Consider the following 14,325-nt stretch of genomic DNA (forward strand, 5'->3'; position numbering starts at 1 on the left):
ATACTCAAAAATATTTGAGGCCTCAGGGCACTCGTACCTTCCCTCTTCACCTCAATGTGATCCTGGTAATCAACCAGCGACCTCTGTAGTCGGCACTAACGACCCATCGGCACCTTTGTACGCTTTGAACGTTACTCGGACTTTCTTGGTCAAACTTTGAGATTATTAGAGATGATTTTAAGTCACATGAACATTTGTTAACAACTACAGTGTCTAAATTAAATTTTGTAGGCAGCTTTATTTTTGCCAAAACGCATAAAAAGAAGGTCTCATTAGACACGCACCATAACACTGGATGATTCGGTTACTGTCCCTCCTGTGGATTATATTGCTTCTGGTGACCAAGATCCAACGGGGCTTAATGAGAGCACGCAAAGTGCTGAGCTGTAATTGTGCGACAGTAGCTTCTTTGCTGCTGGGATACAGCAAAGTCAACCAATAAAAAGACAAAGGTTCACAATATTCAAAAAACCAAGCAACAAAAAGGTTCATGGAAATATCTACGCAAATAAAAAAAAACGAGCCACAAAAACGTATGAACTACCTACAACTATCCGAGGCAAGAGAAAGACACCTCCTAAAGTACAGACTAAAGAGAACAGTGAGGTGGCCTCAAGTGTTTAAGTTGAGGGACTTAAACCTCAGGGTGGAAAGGAGGGGGGTAAAAAGAGTTACACTTGCCAAGTGCAAGAACGCTAAAATATATATATCTTGAAACCTGCAGCGCCTCTTTGGGTTCAAGTACAATGACAGTTCCCCAGATGATATAGTTATGGTCCATAGCCAGAGTAGACAGAAAATAGGTTAACTACCTCGTGTGATTCTAGGGAGAACTAAGTAATTAGTGAGAAGTCAGCGGGTACTATTGGTGTCCAGTCTATTGGAGTACAGTAAACGGTAATAAACGTGCCTTATCCAGCGTCCAAGGTATTTTTAACCTTGGAAGAGTAGAGACAAAGAATTTTGGCTAATCTCAGACATCAACAAGACATAGGAAGTGTGCAGATGCGATCAAATGGGACTTAGAATTCCAAAGAGCACAGTTGTAGACATCATTTGGTTGTACTGCAGGCTCCAAATTCTTCAAAGTTTGAATACAATGGTAATGGTATGGGTCAGAGAATTGGGGAATTATACATTCCCAGCATAGAACGTGTGTTAGACCTAAAGGCTCTGTTTGCACTTTATATTTGGAACGATTATTTAAAGACAACCCTTGTATTCCACTTAACAGGCAGTATGTTTCGGCTTGAGGCTATGTTTTTTAAAAACATTTTTAACACTCAAACACTTATAGGTATCCACATTTTTAGTGTGGAAGCCGATTACTTATTTTAGTACCAGTTAATGGGTGACTTCAAAGAACTGTTTTCACAGAAGGTTCCTCAGAGTTCGAGGGGTTCTGTCCTTGGGCGTGGGATGTGTAGGGGCTGCTGCCCATCTAGGAGTCAGCAGTTTCATTTAGAAAGAAGAGGGAACTTGGGGCCACATCTCGAAGAGGAACTGTTTCAGATTTTATTGACCTTCATACGAAGTGTGTGGTCCCCGAGTCGTTGATTCACTCGGTGATCATTCAAAAAAAACAAACAAAATGTTTGTGGAGAATTAAAAGCAAGGACCTTCATCCATAGTATACCGTTGTATGGTCTAGTTCACAGGGTATCCCTGGTGAGTTTCTGGGATATCCTTAATTAAAATGTGGTCGACCGGTTTCGATAATTGCTGCTTATCATCTTCTTCAGGACCGTAATTTTAGCTTGTCCCTATCAGATCAAGGGTTGGGGAGGGGCACATACGCCAGTATCCCATCTGCCTAAGAGAAAAAGAAAACTAGAAATAGGTTTTGAGTCATTAGGTCACTAGAATTCCTTTTACTCAGTTTTAATCACGAATAATTTCCAGTTATTTTGGCAATTTCAAGAGATATGTAAGAATTTTGGGATATCTGAACAGTCTTGAAGGCTATTTTGGCTTATATGAGACTCTTTTGGCATTGTTGACTGTTAGTTACCTCTGGGACCAATCTTGCGGATGCAAAGAAGTTATTTGGTTGTTCAAAGGTGCAGTTTTTGCAGGGTGTCTCGTAGATAAGGTGGGGCAGGTTTTAGAATGTGCCCCCTCAGACGGGGTGGTTCAGATCCGTGCGTGTGCTTCATTGGGCTCACTCCTGTGTACTAGGGGGTATCCGGAGGCCGGAATGCTGGTGTGCGTCCGATTATCCGTCCCTTAACCAATTAATATAGCTCTTAGTTGTGTGAGCCCTATCCGGTTTTCCATCGTGGGTTCGGCCGCCAGTGTGGAATGCCGCCGCTCACGGTCGGGAAAAGTGCGGTTCTGTGCAAATGCTGGTCGCGTGCGCGGCCGCCTCAAAAAAAAAAAAAAGGGGCACACACATGCCGCGATGCACGATCGTTCCATCGTGGAGCTTTGTTTTTCTAAAAAAGCATGCATAGACTATCGGTTGTTATACATTAGCCATCGCAGTGTATCGCTGCTAAGCGGGGAGTGGAGTGTGTCTTTAGTTAGAAGACTCAGGGCCCTTTACCGTGTGACTTCAGTGTGGGCACTAAATTCGCTCGCAGTGCTTCGTTCTCTAGGGGGGCCCATGGCCATCATCATTATATGCATCAACCATCGCAGTGTATTGCTGCTAAATAGGGAGCATATCTTGTTTGAAAAGCTCGGCTTGAGGCTAATCAGTTCGGCTGACATTTCTCAGGCCGAGTTTGTTTGGGATGACCGTGTTGATATTGTTCAGTTGTACTTTCATTCTAACATGATGAGGAATGCTCCATTAGAAGCATCCATGCTTCGATCTTTGGGACAGTGTTTTTCAAACACTGGGTAAAAGTGCTGAAGATGAGCCAGCGTTTAATATCTAAGCGTCAAGGTGCCAAAACACATAACTTGTTTGATCCATTAAGAATCTGTATTTCAAAGCCGACTGTGCACCATGTACAGTATCTAACCCATCGACAGTGGACCATCTAAATAGTCCACATGTTGATTGGGCCACTATGGAGGATACTCTATGTGGTGTGGGTAATGCCCCATCAGTGTGGAATTGAGATGTATTAAAATTAGCCCCCTGGAACACCAGTGGATATTCTCACTTGCTGTTCTCATCTTTTGAGGAGTTTCATGGGGAGGGATATTCAATCGTTCGTCTCCAGGAAATTTGGTAGAAGATCTGCCCATGACTGATGGTTTTACAACTGTTTTGTGAAAGCCCATTGAGGTCATATCCTATGGGGAGACTTTGGGGCTCTCTTACGTGCAGTCGGAAAAAATATAGTGGGCACCATGGAAAAATGTGAAATTGTTCGCCATCACATTTTGTTGTTTAAATTGTTGTGGAGAGATACCCATTTGTTAATGAACATTTATTTTAATCCAGCAAAGGCTGTTTTAGATTTGTTCTTAATGACACCATCTGATTTATCAATGACTTGGTCTTCTGACAGTGGCAATCAAGTAATATCTTGAGGGATTTTAACAGTGAATGCTTGGACTCAGAATGGTATCTAACAGGTCTTCGCATGGAAACCTGCAGGGAGTAAAAGATCAGGGGCTCTTTATTCACCAAGATTTGGACTCTTGGGATTTGCAGCATTTGAACGGGTGTGTTACAGGAGATAATCCACCAAACTTTATTTGGCACAACATGACTACTTCTTGCACGTTAGATTATATTTTTGCATAGGGAAATATTTGTTAAATGTTGCATGATGGAAATATGTGATGTTGTAGAGTGATCATTGCATACCGAGCCTGGATGTAGTAGTTCAACTAGAACATGAGGAGCTCTCCACAATCAACATACCGTTGGAGCATTGGCCAATCGTTTTAATGAATCCATTACCAATTTATCACATTTCAATGTAGCCGATTTGATGAATCCTTATAAATAGGTCCCGAAGGAGCAGGAACTGGTGTGTGGGTTGAAAGTGGGTTTTCCCCTTACAAATTTAAGCATGTGCACGTTTTTGATGCTGCTATACAAAACAAGAAGAAAAAATTACGTCACAGCATCAAGATTCTTGAGGTAGTGATATTGAGACTCATGCGAGTGAGGTGCATAAACTAAAACAATCTTTTAAAAACTGAATGAAATGTCACAAAATGATGATGAACCAAAAGAGACTCTGAAACCATGTTAAGATCATTGGCAAACAGGGATTCTGGTGTCTTTTGGTCATTAAACACACAGGTGTCCAAGAATCGATTCAAGAACAGTCAATTTCAGAAGACGAGTGGGTGAACCATTTTTCGACGGTTAACAATTAATTCAAGCAGACCAAGGTATGCAGTAAATGGCATTTAGAATTTAATGATAAGATCATAGAGATCATCATAAAATGTAAACCCTCTAGGGGCCGATGGGTTATGTAAGGAAGGCATGGTATCAACAGTAAGACAGACACAAGTGACCTCAGTTCAAGGATGTTTATTGAACTTCAACAAGGGTGTGTAAATGCCGATGTTATCCGAAATCTACAGATGGTAGTATGCTACGACCATCAAATAATAATGCAGTCCTAGTGGAGTCAAAATAAAAAGCCTATACTAAAAAAAGTGATTGCCAATTCTTCCCTCTAAATGCATATAGTGTGGGGTAGGGTTTATGAAAAAGAAAGAAGTGCTCACAAAAATGGTATGTCAGGATGTTCAGGTCGTTGGCCTCCCTTCTCCATGTTTTCAGCACGGGACAAGGCGGTTCACTCAAGCTTAGCACACTCTCTGGCTTCCGGCACAAGGATACAGTTCCATAACCAGCATCAGGGGCTTCTGTGCCCAACTATCTTTCTTTGTCAAAATCTCTTGATTACGCAGGCCTCATGTACCAACATAAACAAAATTCCTTTCCTCTTACAAGTACTTAATCCAGGTGATTCACTCTTCACCCAGGATTTCCCCCCTCAGTCAGGATCAGATCCCTTTTATACAATGATCGTTACTTTGGATGCCACTCTTCCGAACTCCGATCCCCTTCTCCAATGTTTAAGAATATCCTTTCTAAGGTGACTCATGGTTCAACCCAGATCCTTCTCAGGTGGGCTCATATCTTTCCTTTTACACAATTAGTCTCCCTCAGCCGGGCTCGGACCAATTTCAGTTCACATTAACCATCGAAGACTTTCGAATGTGCACAGGGTTTAGCTTGCCCCGTTTCAGGACCACTTCGATTTCACAATCTCTTTTTACATTTGCCACGTCTCAGTTGGTGTCATGAACCATCGAACTCGCCCCTTCTGGGCCTCCTGGTCCCAGACACGTCAGGGTTTACACTCCATAGTACTACCAACATGGTAGCAAGCTAAGAACGCTGCTCACCAGTTTTCACGTTCTATGCAGCGTGCTCTATAAAGAAACCACACACCCCGCGGCCCCGCACATCTCAACGCTGCTGCTAGCTGTGACCGGACATGTGCTCATTACTCTCCCTTGTACTATTTTGCTGTTTCCTGGTTCCTGGATCCCCTTCTTCCAATTGCCTTCCCTCCTTGTCCAGCCTTCCCGGAATCCCTGCACCGCTACCGCGTGCACCTCATCCTCTTTTCTGAATTCCTGGAGTTTCCCTTGATCCCGGACATCGAAGCTGAACGCAATCTGGAAGCAGAGGACGGCCGAGCGGGCTTGTATAAGACCCAACCATACGAAAGAAGACTCTGACTAAAGAAGTCATCAGGCAACGAAAACAGGTGAGAAAGGGGGAAACCTGTGGTAGTGATAGTTGGATACCTAACAGAGACCTTCGAATGGGCACCCACGTGGTGCCAGACCACTCTATACAGTATCTATCTTGACTTAAATTTCTGTCACTTCTTTAATGTTCAATTCTATTTGCTTGATCGTCACAGACGCGTCACACACTGTTCTCTTCAGATTTCTTCATAAAATGTTGCCTCTTGAACCTTGGTTTTAACTCAAACCAGTCTGCTATCAGTCTCCTCGACTCATTGGCTGTGCAGACTTTACTAGCTCTGCTTGGTTGTAGGAGCCAAGGACAGTACCACAGCGGCAAATGCTCCTCCCGTCTTGGTTATCGACGCGGGAGAGCCCCGGGTAACCGACACACAATGCAGGTTCTTTCAGCTTTCATTCCAGGTCTTAAGTTGCTTATTCCCAAAGGCTTCTGAAAGTAACGGTTTTCCTCTGAAAAGGTCAAGGGCACTTCCCTCCTTGCAACCCTCTCTGGTCTTGCTGTCTTTCTCCACATATTAAACTGCCATCTTGGAACAGCTGCTTTCTCGTGTGCTTTTCCTTGCTTAGAGTGTGCTTTCGTGTTCCGCATTTTATCCATGTAGGGAAGTGTGATGAAATCAGGTGTGTGTGTGTAACGATCAGTAATTGCCCGACTCTGCCCGACCCTTGTGTTGGTATGAACAAGGGGAGCGTCCTGCCCTCCAAAATGGGATTGCAATAATTTATTTGCAAAAGTTGCCCAAACCTTCATGAAGATAACAGTTGAACAAAAGCACATTTGTATCACTGAGGAAAATCCATTAATACACACAATATAGTTACATCCGCCTATTTTATTTGGCTGTAGATGTAAGTGAAGGTTTTTGAAGTTTTTTTTAAAGTAACATACAATACATATACACTAATTAAATCATGTGGACAGTGCGAAACCTACATCTGATTGAGCTTATACAATGTCATCAATGCAATCAACCATGTATGGTTATTTTAACGCTACTGATACATTATACAGAGTATATACAGACAGTACATCAAATGGGTTACAAATCTAGTCATAGATTGAAACATCTACTAAAATACATATGTAACCATGAACTCATGAATCAAAATGCAACACAAATGGTCATATTGTGTTCACCATTCCAAACAAAAAAGCGCAAGATAGGAGTTAAAGCTGTATATACTACATAGTCTCTTATTGTTCACACTGGTGTCCTGGTGTGCTCATCACTTGACACAAATGTCAAAGAGTCCTTGAGACCTGCCTATTTAGATGACAACTACATGTAAAGCCCCAAGAATCTAATATGAGAACCCTCTAGGGGTAAAATGGAGACCCATGGACAAGGTCTACCAACGCCTGGCAAAGAGGTGACCAGAGGACTGGTCGACGTCTAGGTGTTAGGTTAGGAGTTCTTGCGGTCCATAATCAGGGCAAGCCGTGCAGGGGAAGCAGTGACCACTGACGTTTCGGCTCAACTGGATAAGAGCCTTCTTCTAGGGCCAAGTATTAGCGGGTCTCCCTGGAGGTGGAACATATAATAGCAAGGTGTTATGTATGGAACTTAGAAGTGCATACACAGATACAACATAAAAGGTTAAAAACCAATTACTCAAATTTAAAATAGCGAATTGCAGCTAGCCCTACATTCCTAAAACTAACCTTTGCAAGAGATCTGTAGTGATCTGCTAAAAAAATGGTTGATTGCGGAACGTGGCCCGAGTGTTCATGTCTGGGAGAGGGCATCCTCACCCCAACAGCACGGGCAAACGAGTCAGGCCTAATGAGAAAAGGGTGAAGAAAGTGAGACATTCATAAGGATGAATATCCAAGCAGAGGTGCATAGTAAGAACAGCTGGCCCTGATAGTTACCTGGGAGTCAGGAGGAAGCATTAATGGCTCCATGTTCAGGTCTGGTGTGTGAATCCGAGTTATGGCAAGCAGGACCGGCACCCTGTACAAGGGGAGAGGAGAATAGAAAATGTGTATAGCAGGGGGCAAACTGGGGTCCATTATCCTGGTAGTGCTCGAAAGGATTGGTATCTGGTAATTACCTTTAAACTGGGCGATGGGCTGAATGGCTGCCACTGTGTTAGGGAGAATTCTCTTATAAGGCTAATTTCCCAAACCTAGGGAGTCCCCCACTGGATTTTTGGGATTTTGTTTTTTTCTCTTAAGAGTGAGACTCTTTTACTCCCACTCTTAGGCATGATTTGAGGGTCTTTGACTCTTTGTGGGCTTATGAGCTATGGGGTTTTCCTTCTACTCCATAGGGTATCATCTATTTTTTTATGTGTGTGTTACACAGCACCCTCAGTGCAGTAACACAGGGGTGTCATAGTGACCCCCGAACATAGACTCCATACCCTGAGAGTGACTACTGTCTCCCAGGGCATGTAAAGTCACCATTGACTTTACTAGTCCTTAATTGTGAACAGAACCAGTACAAACCATCATATTGTGGAAGTACTGGAAGGGGTTAGATATATTGCCCCTGGGTCTGTTTTCAAGGGGGCACTGTCCCGTCCCCCCTTGTCGAGTTCCTGCTGGTGGCAGTGGTTACCGCGCAAAATATTCCACCAGAATATTCTCTATGGGATTTTCCCATTGATTTTAAAAGGCACCACTTTTTGGTGCAATGTTAAAGATACCGCTGGTTTATTGATTTAATATTAAATCCCCGGTTGGGTCTTTTTGCCAGAACTCTTTTCTAAAATGGCGTTTGTGTCCGTCTCTGTAACTCTGACCAAGGTCGAGCCCTTTGTTCCACTATTTTGGCGGGCCTCTCCACAGAAGCCCTCCAAATGGTGCCACTCTTTCTGGGTTCCACAGGAGGGGTGTGGGGGGGGGGGGGGGGGGGGGGAATTGGCACCCTGGACTGCGTTGCCTCGGCAACCCAAGTCACACTGTACTCCGATTGGCCCAGTGGTGAGCCACCCGACTCACCACTTAGCATGTGTGATTGACAGCTAGGCTGATGAATGGGGTGTTTTCTGCATAAAAGCAGGGCCTTTGGGACTGGAACGTCAGAAGTCGCCACAGGACCGAAGAATCCGAAGAGGGAAGAAGCTGAGCCATCTGCAACGACGACACCACTGGTGGAGTCCTGCTGCAACGACCTCACCACTTTCCCGATGACAAGAGAAGAAGGTGGGACCAACCAGTTCACCCTTTTCGCCTTCCAAAGACGTCTCTTGGTCGAATCGCCCGTGCCAAACACCCCGGCGGCCGGATAGCCAAGCTTCACCACTTTGACCGCGAATGAAAGGAACGCTCCTTTCATTAACGAACTCCACAGCTGGCTTCATCCCTGTGCATTGCAACGACTCCACGTTTCCTCCTCGACAAGATCCTCTCTTCCCCTGGTCGAAACAACAAACTGCAACCACTGCCACTACTGGAGCTTCCTCTCTGTTTAAGGTACTGTGTCCTGCCAAGCCTCCCTTTCTTCGGTTTGCCCAAGGTGACCCTTAAATCCTTGGCACCAGACCTTTTAACTTTACCTTCTTGAATCACCCCAACCTCTTTTGAACATTCTGCAAATACTTTTAGTGCATTTTTAAACCGTGTGATCCTGGACACATTTCGCTTTGCTCCCTTTAAAGTGGGCCTGGCCTATGAACTTTGGCTCTACAGTCTATACTGCCTTTATTCCCTTGCTGAGAACTCCTTAAAGTGTTGGGACCCGTTTTATTTCTATGCTCTGCCTTTTTTCTCTCTTTAACTGAACTATTGGAGTGCCATCAGGTTATGCGCTCGCATCCGTTTAGCAAATCGTGGTGTTTTAACTCTGACTTGTCTGATAGTTATCATGGGAGGTGTGTATACTTTACCTGACTATGATTTAACTTGCTTTTGATTTAGAGTGCTAGTATATTGCCTAAAGTGTGTTTTAAATAATTATATACTTTTTATACAAAGCTCTGGTCAATGTTTGTTTGCTCATCTGTGTTTTTAGCCCTATTGGGTATGCTCTATATACTGCCTCAGCCACAGCTACCAGGTAAATCTGGGTGGTGCAGACTGCTACCAATTGGGTTTACTGCTTACTCCTGTAGTCTTAATCTTTTCGCAGTGTTCCCCAAGGGAACTGCACAGGATTCTGCCTAACACACTGTTGTCGGTGTCCTGCTCGTACAGCAAAAACAGGAGAATCTGTGCGTGCAGGAGCCAATGCGCATGTGCAGAAGACTAGTGGCTTTGGGCATATCACATGCGGGCTGTGGATGGTGTTGTGCCACCATGGTTACCGCACAGAGACTGGAGTTCTGCTCTACGTGTAGCCGTACTGTGGGCTGTTGTGGCACTGGAAGCGCCTGTGCAAGCCACTTGTGTAGGGCTGGACATCGTAAACTGGGCATCTACCTCGGTGAGTGCACCCAGATGTTACTCATGAACTGGGGCAGAGCACTACCTGAAGTGGTGGACATGGACAAAACAATGCTGTGTGAGGGAACAAAGCTGATGTATCAACTCCTGCATATAATTGCCCCAACTGTGTACAGTAAAGCTACAACAGGGCCGTATTGGCACGTAGGCCCTGGCGTACAGGGGTACATACAAGTTAAGGCTTAGGTACTTGGGGACCCCACAACCTTATGTAGGTTGTATAAATGATAGCACAAATAAAGTAAGAATGCTGGTGGATAGCACCAAGTACAAGTAAGACCTGAGGTGCTGGCCCCGGGATTAGAATCAAAGAACACAGCCCGAGGCTACACGGCAGTGACAGGCAGCTACGTAAAGTGAGCCAGGGAGGCGAATGGGCTCTGGTGGATAGGAGGGCTGGCCTAGATAGTCATAGGTCGCCTGTGAAGGAGTAAATGTGGTTCTGAATAGTCCTGGGAGGTGTGCAGGCTCTCAGGACGCAGAGTAATATGGGGCAGGAACCAAAAATTTGGCAGAGCACATAAGTCATTAAACAGGATGGAATCCGGGGTCACATGCAGCAACCATGGGGGAAGGGCTTCATTAAGTCCTTTGGTGGTAGTCTGAAGTTTAAAAATCCACCAAGTTTCTTTAAAGTTTAGAGCGTTACTATTATTGGATGTATCTAGTACTCTGTCAATCACCCACCACATAAACCTATCTGGTCCATGCTGAAATTCCATGAAGTGGAATACAAGTGGTGCTGTGTGAGATTTGCAACGGATCCTAGATCTGTGTTCCCCTATCCTCTTGTGTACGGGTCTGGATGTTTGACCAACATATCGGAGGCCACAGGGGCATTCAATCAGATAAATGACATTGATCGATTGCAGCTGGTGAAATGTCTAAGTTCTGTGCAGCTACCACAGGGGTGATGGCCACAAATTTCACACATATTCCAGAGGGTGGATCTTGAGCATTTATGCCTGGTTCTGGTGTGTGTGAGAAAGTCTTTGAGATTCTTAGATCTTAGTGCCATCCTTGGTAGGGGTCCTGTTGGGAGGCCGAGTTGGACTACTGGCCAGCATATTTTAATCATGTCCTTTAGTTTGGATGTGGTAGAACCAAACGTGGAGACACAGGCCATGATGTTTTCGTAGACAGTGTCATGTTGTTTGGGTACGAGTAATGTTTCTCTGGACGTGTACAAGGCTCTCTTCTTGGTATTTTTCAGTAGTTTTTTCGGGTAGCCCCTCTCTTCCTGTTTGTATTGTAGAGTGGTGGCATGTGTTTTGAATTCCCCCGAGTTCTGTACAGTTCCTGCGAATCCTAAGAGATTGCCCAAAGGAGAGATTGTCACGTACATTTTTGGGATGATGCCTACTATGATGTAATATTGTGTTTCTGTCAATTTCTTTTTTGAAGATGGAGCATTCCAACCGGTTGTTCTTAGCAATGATATTGAGATTCAGGAAATGAATGGTCATGTTACTGTTGTTGAAGGTAAATTGTATTTCCTGGGACCGGCCATTAATCCAGTTGAAGAAGCCGTCTAGTTCCCGATAAGTGACCCTTCCAAATAAAAATGATATCAATATATCTGTGCCACAGGAAGATGATCTCATGAAATGGATTGTCTGTGTTGAGCACATAGCTTTGTTCGTACTCTGCCATGTAGATGATGGCCATACCAGGGGCAAAGGCAGCCCCCATGCCTGTCCCGTATGTTTGTAAATAGAAAGTCTAGTTGAACGAGAATTAATTATTAGTCAGTGCAAGATCAAGTAATTCAACAATAAAGTTGACCGGCACCCTCCTTTGGGTCATGTGTTGTGTGAGATGTCTTATACACTCCACTGCACTGTCCTGGGGTATGCTGGTGTACAGACGTTTTGTCCATAGTCACCAGCTGGTTTTCCATTTCGTTAAAGGACTGATGTTCAAATATGGAGATGGTTGCCATAGTGTTCCTGAGATACGAAGGCATTTTTTTGACACAGGGGGTTTAAGAAGTAGTCAAACTTTCCTACCGGTTCCAGGATGGAACCGCAGCCCGAGACCATCGGTCTGCCTGGTGGTGTGATGCTGTCTTTATGTAATTTGGGGAGAGCATGTGTCAAGTATACGGCTCGGGTGTTAGCCCGTTTTCTCTCACAGTGAGCTGTCCATGAGAAAGTGTTTGTGTCAGTAAAGGGGGAGAGAGGGTTGAGTTCCTATGTATCCTACTTGGTAGGATGGGGAAAAGGTGCTATAGAGAAGGGGATACTGCATCTCACCATCCAGTGTCCCACTTCCACCCCCCCTCCCCGAAGACCCCTCATCCAGGTGATCCCCCCGCACTGGTCCATCTCCAGAAACTGGATCCAAAAGCAAAGGCTGTGTCCTGGCCACCTGGATGACAGATCCCTGGGGACTAGCTGGTGAGACACGTTCAGGTGTCTCACAGTTATCAAATGCAACTTTGAAAACCGATCCAATTTTATGGGCAGCTATTTTGCGAGGTGTATTTTGTAATATTATATTGACACAATCTATCCCTCCTCGTAGAAATGTGCCTTAATTGTACTGGTGTTTAAAAAAGGTGATTATAGGATCCATTCTATCGACCAATATCATTGCTGGAAGCAAACAGTAAGGTATTTTCGGTAGGGAAAGGAACTTCAGTTATGGACTTCCTAGGCTGGGGTTCTGCAAAAGTACCAGACTGGTTTTAAAAAGGGTGTTGGTGGCCTTCGATATCTAAACCAATGGCACTATGTGAAGGCTAATAAAGCTGACAGACATAACCAGACAATTACAGAACAAACAATTCATACAAGCTATTACAAAATAAACAGGGGCTGGTAAAGCCAAGGAATAAGGATATAGGGGAAATCTTTAGAGAATATAACCATACCCTATATACATTAGACAACCCTTCTGGCCAGGATCAGGAAGAATATCTGTCGGGTTGAACACTTCCACAGATAGCGAGAAACAAGTCTATTAGAAGAAGAAATTGTTGAAGAAGTCAAAAAAGCAATATTAGAATTACCATTAAACAAAGCCCCAGGTCCACACGGATTCACAGCAATCTTTTATAGGAAATATAGCGAAATCTTGGCTCCAGTCCTTAATAGATTACTTAACACATTTAAAAATAAAGGAAACATTACCTCATCAATGAATAAGGCCAAAAGTGCTGGTTTTACTGGTACAGATCAGATCCTCCCTGGGTCCTACAGACCAATTGCGCTAATCAATCTAGATGCGAAATTATATACTAAAAGGTTAGCCAATAGACTCATTCACTTGCTCCCCATAATAATAGGTTCTGATCAATCGGGCTTCATACCTTCAAGACAGATAATACACGTAGAAGTGCCCATCTAATAATCGGGATAACCCAAAACCCTGAAATACTAGTTTCACTGGATGCAGAAAAAGCATTTGATAGGATCGAATGTGCTTTTTTGTTTCACATTCTAAAACACATGGGTTTTGAGGATAAATGTATTCAAATGGTGCTAGCCAATTACAAAACACTGGGAATTCGCATTACCCTGAATGGCACTAAACACGGCTGCCCCTATCTCCGTTGCTTTATGCAATCTACCTAGAACCCTTATTGGTTACAATTCAGGATACCGACCAGATTAAAGGAATAGAAATGGCAGAGAACCACAAAGTTGTAGCATTTGCGGATGACAAGCCGATTACATTGGTCAGGGTCTGTCAATCACTCCCGGTTTTAATTTCTCTCGGAAGATTACAAAGGAATGAATAGGCTGGCTACAAAAACAAGCAGAAAAAAGGTATTACATATCTAGGTATAACACTTACTAAAAAGATAGGGTAACTGTATAGTGCAAACTACCCGCAGCTATTAGAAAAAGACAGGATCTTGCTAAATGGAAGCCTCTTACAGTATCATGATGGGGGAGGTCGACATCGATAAAAATGATTATTTTACCAAAAGTAGTATATTACAATCAGAGTTCCAAAATCATTTTTTAAATCCCTCAATAAGGCAATCTCATTGTATATTTGGAAACAAAGACCCCACCACCCTATAGTAGCAATGACAAAGCTAACAGCCCCAAAAAATAAAGGGGGCATAGCCCTTCCACATTTTAAAAAAAATACTGCGATGCAGCACAGATTCAGGTCAAAGAATGGTCAGCGGAAGGCCTACACAAGATCTGGGCTAGAGAGGACAGAGCAGTGGCAGTATCACCCCTCCCGGGGTTGATGTGGTTAAACAAATAACA

The 14,325-nt window shown here is 43.9% G+C and overlaps 1 protein-coding gene across 3 annotated transcripts in view; it reads right to left on the minus strand.

Annotated features, from left to right (window-relative positions):
• Positions 1 to 14,325, minus strand: part of LOC138526302 (LIM and senescent cell antigen-like-containing domain protein 1) — a 548,584-nt gene that overhangs the window by 492,835 nt on the left and 41,424 nt on the right. The window lies entirely within an intron of this gene.

The sequence above is a fragment of the Ambystoma mexicanum genome, chromosome 7p (assembly GCF_040938575.1).
Source record: "Ambystoma mexicanum isolate Mex_15411 chromosome 7p, UKY_AmexF1_1, whole genome shotgun sequence".
NCBI classification, from domain to species: Eukaryota; Metazoa; Chordata; class Amphibia; order Caudata; family Ambystomatidae; genus Ambystoma; species Ambystoma mexicanum.